The following is a 10250-nucleotide window of genomic DNA, read 5'->3' as shown; positions in this document are numbered from 1 at the left end:
TAAGTTCACTGAGGTTCTCACTAAGTTCATTGAGCATCCTTATAAGCAGTATTTTGAACTCGGCATCTGTTAGGTTGCTTATCTCCATTTCGCTTAGTTCTTTTATTGGGGTTTTATTCTGTTCTTTCATTTGGGACCTGTTTCTTTGTCTCCTCATTTTGGCTGCCTCCCTGTGTTTGTTTCAGTGTATTTCTTAATGAGAGGAATGGGGCTCGCTGAGACCCGATGCTGTTCATTTGAAAGAATTTAGGAAAAACCTGAAGCAGGATCCAAGACCGGCCAATCCTATGGTTAAGCAAGTGGCAACAGCTTGGGTGGGCTTGAAAGTTGTGTGGGGCCTCAGGGAGTCACCAGGGCAGGGTTACCAGTGTGAGCCAGGTTGCTGGAGTCCCAGATATGGCGACTGTCTGCCGCCCCGGGAAGGGCTCACCAAAGGAACAAAGGCCTCTTACAGCACGTTTGTCCCGGAGAAAGCCCCCTCTCCAGCCCTCGCTCCAGTGCCAAACAGCTCAGTTCTTCCCTGTATGTCTCTGGCGCCCCTCGAGCTGCCTCCCCTCCAAGCTTAGAGGGAGAGAGTCCGATAAGTCCGTGCACGGGCCCTTTAGGGAGCTGCCTGGGGCTCCAGCCAGGTCAGCTTCCCTGAGCCTCAGTTCCTGCTGGTTTTTCCAGCCAGAAGCTATGGGGACTTCTCTTCCTGGCACTGGAACCCTGAGCGGGGCACCTGGTGTGGGACAGGGACCCCTCAGACCTCAGGAAGGACCTTCCCAGCCGAGGTATCCTCCTGATTTTTATCCACCACGCTTGGGTGTGGGACCAGCCCGTCGTGCCTCCGCCACTCCTACCAGTCTGGATGTGGCTGCTGCTTTAATTTCGTAGTTGTAGGACTTCCATTCAGCTTGATTTCAGGTGGTTTTGAATGATGGTTGTTCTGTAGTTTAGTTGTAACTTTGATGTGGTTGTGGGAGGATGCAATACCGTGTTTACCTATGTCGCCATCTTGACCGGAAGTCGCTTTTTTTTAAAATTTAATTTTTAGTTTTAGGTTTTTTATCCTCACCAGAGGATATTTTTTGCATTTATTTTCAGATAGAGTGGAAGGGAAAGAAGGGGGAAGAGAGAGAGAGAAACATCAATGTGAAGAGACACATCGACTGCTTGCCACCCACACAACCCCAACCAGGGCCGGGGACAAACTGCCACTGAGGCACGTGCCCCAAGCAAGAACCAAACCCAAGACTCTCTGGTCCATGGGCCAACACTCCAACCATTGAGCCAAACTGGCCAGGGCCTTTTGGGAGCTTTTATGTAGGTGGAATGGACAGAATTTCAGGATGATTAGATGTGACAGGTAAGAAGAAACCTGTTGAAGACAGAATTTTCTGCCCTAGGTTACTAGATAGACGCAGAACCATTAGCTGAGATTGGATGGACAGCAGTGTTGGTGAGAATGAGCTAGGCCCCTTAGATAAGGTGACTAAGCGACTCCATTTTTTTTTGGTACATGCCCCTAGCAGGAACCGAACCCAGGACTCTCTGGTCTGCAGGCCGATGCTTCAACCGCTGAGAGCCAAAGTGGCCAGGGCAAAGCGACTCCATTTTTATCAGCAGTGGACCTTCCTCAGTATTTTTCCATTATAGGTTGATTACTCCTAGAAGTATAAAAGAACTTTGCTTAAGGTTATGATTGACCTACATAACAGAATGTATCTTGCATAAACTCACCCTGATGGCTTCTGAGTAACAGGAACTGAAAATCAAGAGCCAGTGATAATGCTTACCTTAGCTTCTGTAACAGTTGCTTTCGCAACCGCTATTGTATCAGTTGCCCATAACAGTGCCAAAGGGGGATGTGCTTCTATTCTTTATAAACTGACTGCAAGAATGTTTGGGGCTGTTGATTTGAGAAACTTGTGCCCCTGCATTCCGCCAGTGAATAAAGCGCTCCTCTCATTTACAAATCGGTTGTGCGTCTCTGATTGTCTCGCTGGCTCATCATAACATTAAGACGGTAAGTTCTATCTGATAAATTTGCAGTACCCGTGAGACAGGTGAGTGAAGTGGCTGTAGGATATGTGTGTGATGTCTACTACCATTTGGGAAAATGGTCCTGAACCCCAGGAGAGAGATTAGGCTTGGAAATATGGCCTTAGGAGTCACCCTCATAGACCTTATCTATGAAGGCTGAATTCTAGAGAGTTCTTCCAACTTGAGAGGTACTGAAAGGAAATGAAAGTTAAAGAGGAAAGCAAAGCGAGCAGCCAGCAAGGAAAAAAGGAACCTGTGCTATGTCCCAGAGGTGAAGGAGAAAACTTATAGAGAAGAAGGAGGCCATTTAAAGTGCCAAAGACTACAGAGCTGTCAGGACAGGAGCAGAGAAGTAGGTTTGAAATTTGGAGACTTTAGTCAATAAATTCCCATTGACTTCAAAAGAATAAACCAGTAACACTAATTTGTTTATTTGTGTTCTTTTTTAAAAAAATGTTTTTATTGATCTTTTTAGAGAGAAAGGAAGGGAGAGAGAGAAAGAAACATCTATTGGCTGCCTCCTGCACATCACCTACTGGGGATCAAGCCCACAACTCAGGCCTGTGCCCTGACTGGAAATTGAACCAGTGACCTTTTAGTACATGATTCAACGCCCAGCCAACTGACCCACACAGCCAGTGCTGTTTGTGTTCTTTATGTGACTAAATGTGTTCATAGTATTAAATAATAAGCTCATTATGTAAAAACGATTTTCTAAAGAGTCGGCCATTATATGTAAGCTACAAGACATAGTGTATATGGTCAGCTATGTCTTTCTTGGTCCTGAATCAGACCCAGGAGAATTTGAGGAGAAAATCTGTTCTAAACCTAATTCTGTAAATATTCCCATATTCAATTAATTAAAAAAAAAAATTTTCTCCTTCCCATCTTGTCTCCTTGATGCTGCTTACGGCCTCATGGGCTTCTCTTGCCTAATTTTTTGGAGACGGGCAGGCAGGTGAGAGGCAACCTGTCTTGTGATGTTCATTCATGTGTCATCTCTGGGATATCTGTAGCATTGTTTTCATTCCTGGTTCTCATGTGACCTTTGAAGATCAAAAACCTGTTTCTCAATATGATTCATCCTACTTGTACCCTTGTGCTAATTCAGTTGATATTGGCTCTGCTGAAATGTCATCTTATGGTGTCCCTCTTTTGTGTTTATAAACAGTGGTTTGCTCAATTCATATTTCCCCTTTTTTATTTTAAGATTTATATCTCTCATATGGAATTGGAATCTTTCCATCTTCAGAGCATCATGTAAATCCTTTCTATCTTTCCCAACACTGTTTCTAAACTATTAAATCTTTTTATGATAACTAGGAACCAGCGCTAATAAAAAATGACTAAATGGTAAATAAGACTGCCCAAACTTACCTTACGTAAGTTTGCTAATATGAATTTTCTGTGGTTTAGTCTTGCTAGGGTTTGGTTGAGGCTCCTATTTAGCTGTGCAGGCTACTTTCTGCATGAGGGTGCTTTGCCATAGGGATGATCGTGCTGAAGGACAGCTGACACTTTGCTGTGGGGTTGCATCTTCCCAGGGCAATGAGACCTTTTTCTAATTCATACAAAGGTCCTGTATCAATCAGTGAGGCTTGGATTTGATCATTTCCCACAACTCCTCAGCCTATGATGCTGTCACAAAAGGAAAAGGGCAGTACAGACCTTGTCCAAACGGTCTTAATGCAGAGACACCTAGCAGATCTGGGAGAACATATACTTCTTACCTTCAGGTTCCAGCTGTACATTCCAGCCCAGTGCAGAGTCCACAAGGGTTTTGCCACCATGGCTCGTCTGCTCCGTGTGACTGGCTGCCTGCTCCAGTTTCTCCACTGGCACCACACCAGGGGGACAGCCTCTTCCCCTTTGGACCTCCTATTTCCCACTCTCTACACCCATAACCCCTCTGTGCTTTTCTCTCACTCACCCCACTTACAAGATCCTGACTCTTCTTGTGCTGATTTTCAGGCTTTCTATCTGGTCTTCTGTTACTGGGTGCCCTGTTGTTGCTTCTTGATGGGGAGAGGAGCAGGCAAGGGGTGGGGGGCATGGACAAAGGAGAGGTCCCAATGAGGCTGTGCCAAATATTGTCAGTACCCCTTTAGTTCCCACCCCTTAGATGCTCTCCCTGTATCATCAAAGAGGCTAGAAGTCAAGGGACTAAATCTACTTTTTCATCTTTCCATAACGCTTATCATCTAACATACTATATAATTGATTATGTTCATTGTGTAATGTGTATGTCCCTGCACCAGAATGAAACTCAGGGAAGTAAGAACTTCCATCTGTTTCCATCACTGATGGTTCATGCTCACCTAGAAGAGTGCCTGGCACATAGTAGATGCTTCATAAGTATTTACTGAAAAAATGAACTAATCTAAGAATCTGTTTGTCCAGAAAGTTTGGCTTCCTTCCTGCAAATCATCCTCTATAGTCTGCCAGCTCCACCCACCTTCAGGCCAGAGGAACAGAATGAGTCCCCCACAGGTAAAATTTCCAAAATCGCATATGATCACATTGTAGCACCTATCCACACACTATTAAATATTTATTACTTTCTTGGTTTAAAACTATTTGATAATTATGACATGATGTGTGAAGCAAAAACCAAGTACAACATTCAATGGCAAGAAATACATAATAGGAAATTCACCATTCCTATTACATTAAAGGAGGTTTTATATTATATAGACCAGTCTATTCATTACCAACATGGTCATCTAAGAAAAAAAGGTCTTAATATAAGAAAAATAAAAACTACCTTTATTTTCTCAGATTCTTAAAAGGTTAATAAGATAAGCAGGCAGACAGGAAAGAGGAATAAAAGCTACAAAATTGGGAATAAAAATCATATTTTCTTATGCAACAAGCCAAAGAAATTACTACAAGGAAACAAAATAGGCCCAAAGAAGTATTAAAAAGTCTAACTGCAAGCAATCATAGGCTGATGTGAGACAAAAACAAATGGGTATAGTGACGTTTAAAAGGATGCAAAAAGCTATACACTGTAAGGATATAATGACAGAGATAAATCCAGAAAATACCAAAAATAAATGGGTAGGCTCCTTTTGAGAAGGAATCAAGAGTCTGAGAAGGAAGACTGAAAGCCAAACACTGTGGCCTAGGTGCTCCCTGGTTATCACTCCCTCTTTCCAGTCTTCAGGGAGATCACTGTAAGGACTGTCCCTTTAGATCAAAAGGCACACACACACATGCTGACTAACCAAGACTCCTAAACCTAGTCGCATATTCCTCAAGGTCAGAAACACACTAGCTAGGAAAGATGAAAAGGACAATTCTAATGCTGTTTTTACTTAAAATTTATTGAAATCCCTTCCTACCCCATTTTAGCTCCCTGAGTGAATGAAGATATATGTAAAGTCTGAGCCTGATGGTGTTTTTTTCAAATTATGTCTTAAATCTCTGAAAAAGTGTGACTTTTAAAACTTAGGAAAGTGAAGCTAGGAAAAGGAAATAGCGATGACCCATTTTACATGCCTGCTTCCTTGTTTATCCATGAGCAGAGCTAGACTAAGAAAGCTGTCCATGAAAATGAAAGGCATGTCTGCAGGAGCATAATGCTTAATGTTGACTTGTGTCCTCTCCATCCCCATGAAAGGTAAGCAACAGTTTAGGCAGGGTAAGAAAAGAGCTATCATTTTGAATTCTGATTCTAATGAAAGTTTTCTTCTGAGTATTCAGATAGATAATACTTGAAGAAGAATGAATATGTTTTTAAAGATGCATGTAAAATATGAAATAATAGAAAAAAAAACAAAACCCTGTATATTATGAGCACAGTACCTCATGAAAAAATCACTTTGGTGCCAAAGGAGGGGAAAGCCACCTGTAAAAGAAAACACATGGAAAGGAAGTGTCATGGACCAACCCGAGTAATAAATGTAGCTATTAAAGCTGCAGTACTTTCAAAGATGTCTGAATCAAGTCATAAAACCAAAAGTATTTCCCATAATAAGGGCAGCTTTTATGTCCCAAGTAGTTCAGGATGAAATTCAGAAAACAAAATGTTGCTATGGGTATGCTTTTTCAATTTGTCATTAGGCCAGTAATGATATAGGTGATAACTGAAAGTTTTATGTATTTATTTATTTTTTTATTATTATTTTTTTGGTATGTGCCCCTAGCGGGAACCGAACCCAGGACTCTCTGGTTCGGGGCCAACCCTGAGCCAAACTGGCCAGGGAGATAACTGAAAGTTTAAATTGATCTGATAACTCTACATTTCTTTAGTTTTCACAAAGTTATTTAAATTTAAGAAGTTTTGTGATTTGTCCCAATGGCATACTTAATAGCAAGTTTGGCTTTTTTCCCCCTTAGAATTTAGTAAAGTAAGTTTAGTTTTTCATTTCATTAAGATAAATATTTTAAATTATAGTTCATGATGGCTGTTTTTGTCTTTGGGAATTTGAGTTCTTTCTGAGAAACTTTCTATTCGTTTTTTGGAACTTTAATATATTGTGTTATGTCTACAAAGCTGTTGATCCAGATGTCATAGCTCGAGGTGCTGTTGGCTTTTCTGGAGCAGAGTTGGAGACTCCTGAACAAAGTGCATTGCAGGCAGCTGCTAATGGAAAGGAAATGGTTACCATGAGAGAACTCGAATTTTCCAAAGATAGAATTGTAATGGGTAGGTTTTCTTTTTTTCCCTATCTTAAACTATTCAGTATGTTAAATAATAAATTCTTCATTTTGAAAGATTATTTTAAAAAAAGGTATAGGAGCTTTCCCAGCCTGACGCCGCCGAGGTCGCACGCGGGAGGTGTCGCCGCCGCCGCCGCGCTACATTGCCTCCTACCTGCTGGCCGCCCTCGGGGGCAACGCCTCCCCCAGCGCCAAGGACATCAAGAAGATCCTGGACAGCGAGGGCATCGAGGCGGACGACGACCGGCTCAACAAGGTCATCAGTGAGCTCAATGGAAAAAAACATCGAAGATGTCATCGCTCAGGGTATTGGCAAGCTGGCCACCGTTCCCGCTGGCGGGGCTGTGGCCGGCTAGGCCGCCTCGCCGCCTCGGCGTCTGCAGCACCTGCTGCTGGTTCTGCCCCAGCTGCAGCAGAGGAGAAAGACGAGAAGGAGAGGTCTGAGGAGTCTGGTGACGACATAGGATTTGGCTTGTTTGATTAGAGTCTCATTGCCTACAAATAAAACCCTTTTTATGCAAAAACAAAACAAACAAACATACAAACAAAAAAACGTATAGAAACACAAAAAATGTATTTGAATGTAGCAAAACAATTAGGCCTCTTACAGACAAACATAGATTATATGATTACATTTTTGGGAGGCATGGGTGCCCATGTTTTTACTCTTATCTGATATTGCTGATAAAATAATAGTTAATTTTACTCTTTTCAGTATTTACTTTTTATTTTAAATCTTGAATTGGCTTCAAAACAGGTCAGCTATGACATTCCTTTTAAATTGGAAGTTTATTTCTAGAAATAGAATTCAGTGATTCCTCTTGCTGTAGTAAGATGATAGTTCTAACCACTTTGGTTTTCAGTTGATATAGTTTAGTTTATATGTGTGTGCAATTCTACTTTTTTAAAACATTTACTTTATTTAAAATATTTCTTAATTACATTAAATCATGTTACTCTAAGAATGACTTTGAGACAAATGGGTTTCATTCATTTAAATTAACAATGCTTTCTAATGGAGTATTTCACCTGATTAAATTTTGTCTTTAGGGCCTGAATGTAGAAGTGTGGAAACTGGTAACAAAAGCAAAACCATCACTGCACATCATGAGTCTGCTCATGCTATTATTGCATATAGCACCAAAGATGCAATGCTGACCAGCTGGAGTGGCTCACTGGTTGAGCATCAACCCATGCACCAAGAGGTTGCTGGTTCGATTCCCAGTCAGGGTACATGTCCAGGTTGTGGGCCTGATCTCCAGGAGGTGGCCAATCGATGTTCTTTCTCATTGATGTTTCTATCTCTCTCTCCCTTTCTCTCTGTCTAAAGTCAATAAAGAAAAAAAAAAAAAAGATGAAATGTTTATCAACAAAGCTACAATCCTCCCACAAGGGCCAACACTTGGACATGTGTTGCTTTCATTTAAGCTTCCCAGAAGCTTATGTATGTAATTGCTGATAGAATCACTTAAAAAGAACATGCAGCTGCCTCCTAACTTTGTTGATACTTTCTTTAGAATCACTTAAAAAGAACATGCAGCTGCCTCCTAACTTTGTTGATACTTTCTTTAACTTCCTGAACCATCTTAAAATTAGAGATACTTGTGAAAGTATCTGCTGATAAAGAACATCATTAATATTTCAGGTACAGCATGAAATTTAATTCTGGAATGACAGCAAAGTATAATTCTTAATTATGTAATTGTTCTTTTCCCCCATAAAAGAAACTATGTACTGGTTCAGTCGTTCTTCAAAGGTTTTTCTTATTGAGTACAATTTTTTTTCTCATATCTGTAATTATAGACATTTATACAAGTTTGAGCAACAGAGGATAAAAGAGTCCTATAGCAGCATTATCTACCTGTTATTAATAAAATGCAATTTACTTTATAAAGAATTTTTCTTATTCTATACATTGCTGGTTTTGTCATCAGTCACCTGATGACCATCCCTGCTAAATGTCTCTGGGTTTTCAGCACCAGGGTATTAAGGTGAAAGAGCCAAATGACACTTCTGGTTATTAATATAAATGTTTCAAAACTGTATCTGATTTTGTTTATTAGTTGTCTAGGGGTCCCTGTTGCTGAGAATCACAGGTGGAATGAAAGCAGAGCTCAGCTGCTTGCACAGTGGATGTGAGCACGGGAGGGAAAGCAGCAGAGGAGCTCACATTTGGAGCTGACCATATTACAGCAGGTTGGCTGCAAATAATGGCTTTTGTTCAAATTGTGTTTGTTGGTTTAAGGATATTTTAAAAAATGAGTTCTATTTTTAAATTGTAGGTGCTTCTAGTGATTTTGATAATGCAACTAAAATAGCCGGATGGTTATCAAATTTAGAATGAATGAAAGGTATTAGCTAATTTTAATCTTCCTATGTCAGAAATGATATGTGCCAGGTGTCTCTTGATAGAAGGTTCTCATTATACGTTGATAACATTTACTTTCCTCTGTCTCATTCCAAAGGGATTTGTCCCAGTTTATTCTAAACTAAACCTTATTTTCTGAGTTATCATATGTAGCATTCTGTTTCCATTCTAGCTACTCAAACAATAACAGTTATTACTTCACGAGTTAACCAAATGATAACACAACTTCTTTAGCTGTTTCTATTAATAGGACATAAAAGATCTCCTTCCTGAGCTTGCCATACTTTACCCTTTACAGGGTACTTTACTTTCTCCATTTTCGTTGTGGTTCCATGAACAATTCTAATGCTTGGAATTGTGGATTTCTGGATTGGGACTAGCGCTCACAACCATACTTACGGTTTTGCATTTTCTGTCTTGCTCACACTTTTGTTTCAGTGTCATACTTTCAGAAGAATGGTGAAATTACTTTGCCCTTAAGGCCATTATTATATTGAATTTCTTCTTTTCCCATGTGAAATTTGTTTTCTTATGTATAGGACAGTACTTCCTCTGTTACATTTATAAGTGTTTTGTTTAGTTTTGGTACTGGTTTTGGTTTTTCGGTTCAATTTCTTTCTATTTATTTTAGCTTGGAGTTATGACCTACAGTGATACAGGGAAACTGAGTCCAGAAATGCAATCAGCTATTGAACAAGAAATCAGAATCCCTCTGAAGGTAATGATCATTTTTTTCTATGCTTATTCATTTTGTCATGATGTGCCTAAATAGTTGGGTGCTTAACCAAATGAAAACTGAAGCTTTTGCTCTTTGGAAATGTGACTGTATGTAGTAAAGATGATAGGTACACCATTGCCGCCATGATCTAAATGTTGTTAGAGAACCTCTGGTCATAGACTGAGACTTTATTTTATTCTGACCATTGACTAAGAACAGTTTATATCAGTGGTTACAAATATCAATTCTCCTTTCTCAGTAAAACCATAAAAGGTATTAGAATGAGGGATATTGACTATCAAAACTTTATTGTTTTCCTGTTCTGACATATATTCAACCTGTGTTGCTATTTGCATGTGCCTAGCAGTGTACGTGTGCTGAGAATACAGAATAAAAAAACAGATGTCATTTTGCCCGTGGTGTTCAGTCCAGGAAGTGTAAGAGTGGATCATTGAGATCTGGTAGTAAGCACCA

General features: G+C 40.2%; 1 pseudogene; it reads left to right on the top strand.

Moving 5' to 3' along the window:
• The first annotated feature begins 5613 nt into the window (after positions 1 to 5613).
• Positions 5614 to 7174, top strand: LOC118636349 (annotated as a pseudogene).
• The last annotated feature ends 3076 nt before the right edge of the window (positions 7175 to 10250 follow it).

The sequence above is a fragment of the Molossus molossus genome, unplaced genomic scaffold (assembly GCF_014108415.1).
Source record: "Molossus molossus isolate mMolMol1 unplaced genomic scaffold, mMolMol1.p scaffold_m16_p_1, whole genome shotgun sequence".
NCBI classification, from domain to species: Eukaryota; Metazoa; Chordata; class Mammalia; order Chiroptera; family Molossidae; genus Molossus; species Molossus molossus.
This window is presented reverse-complemented; position numbering and strand designations above follow the sequence as displayed.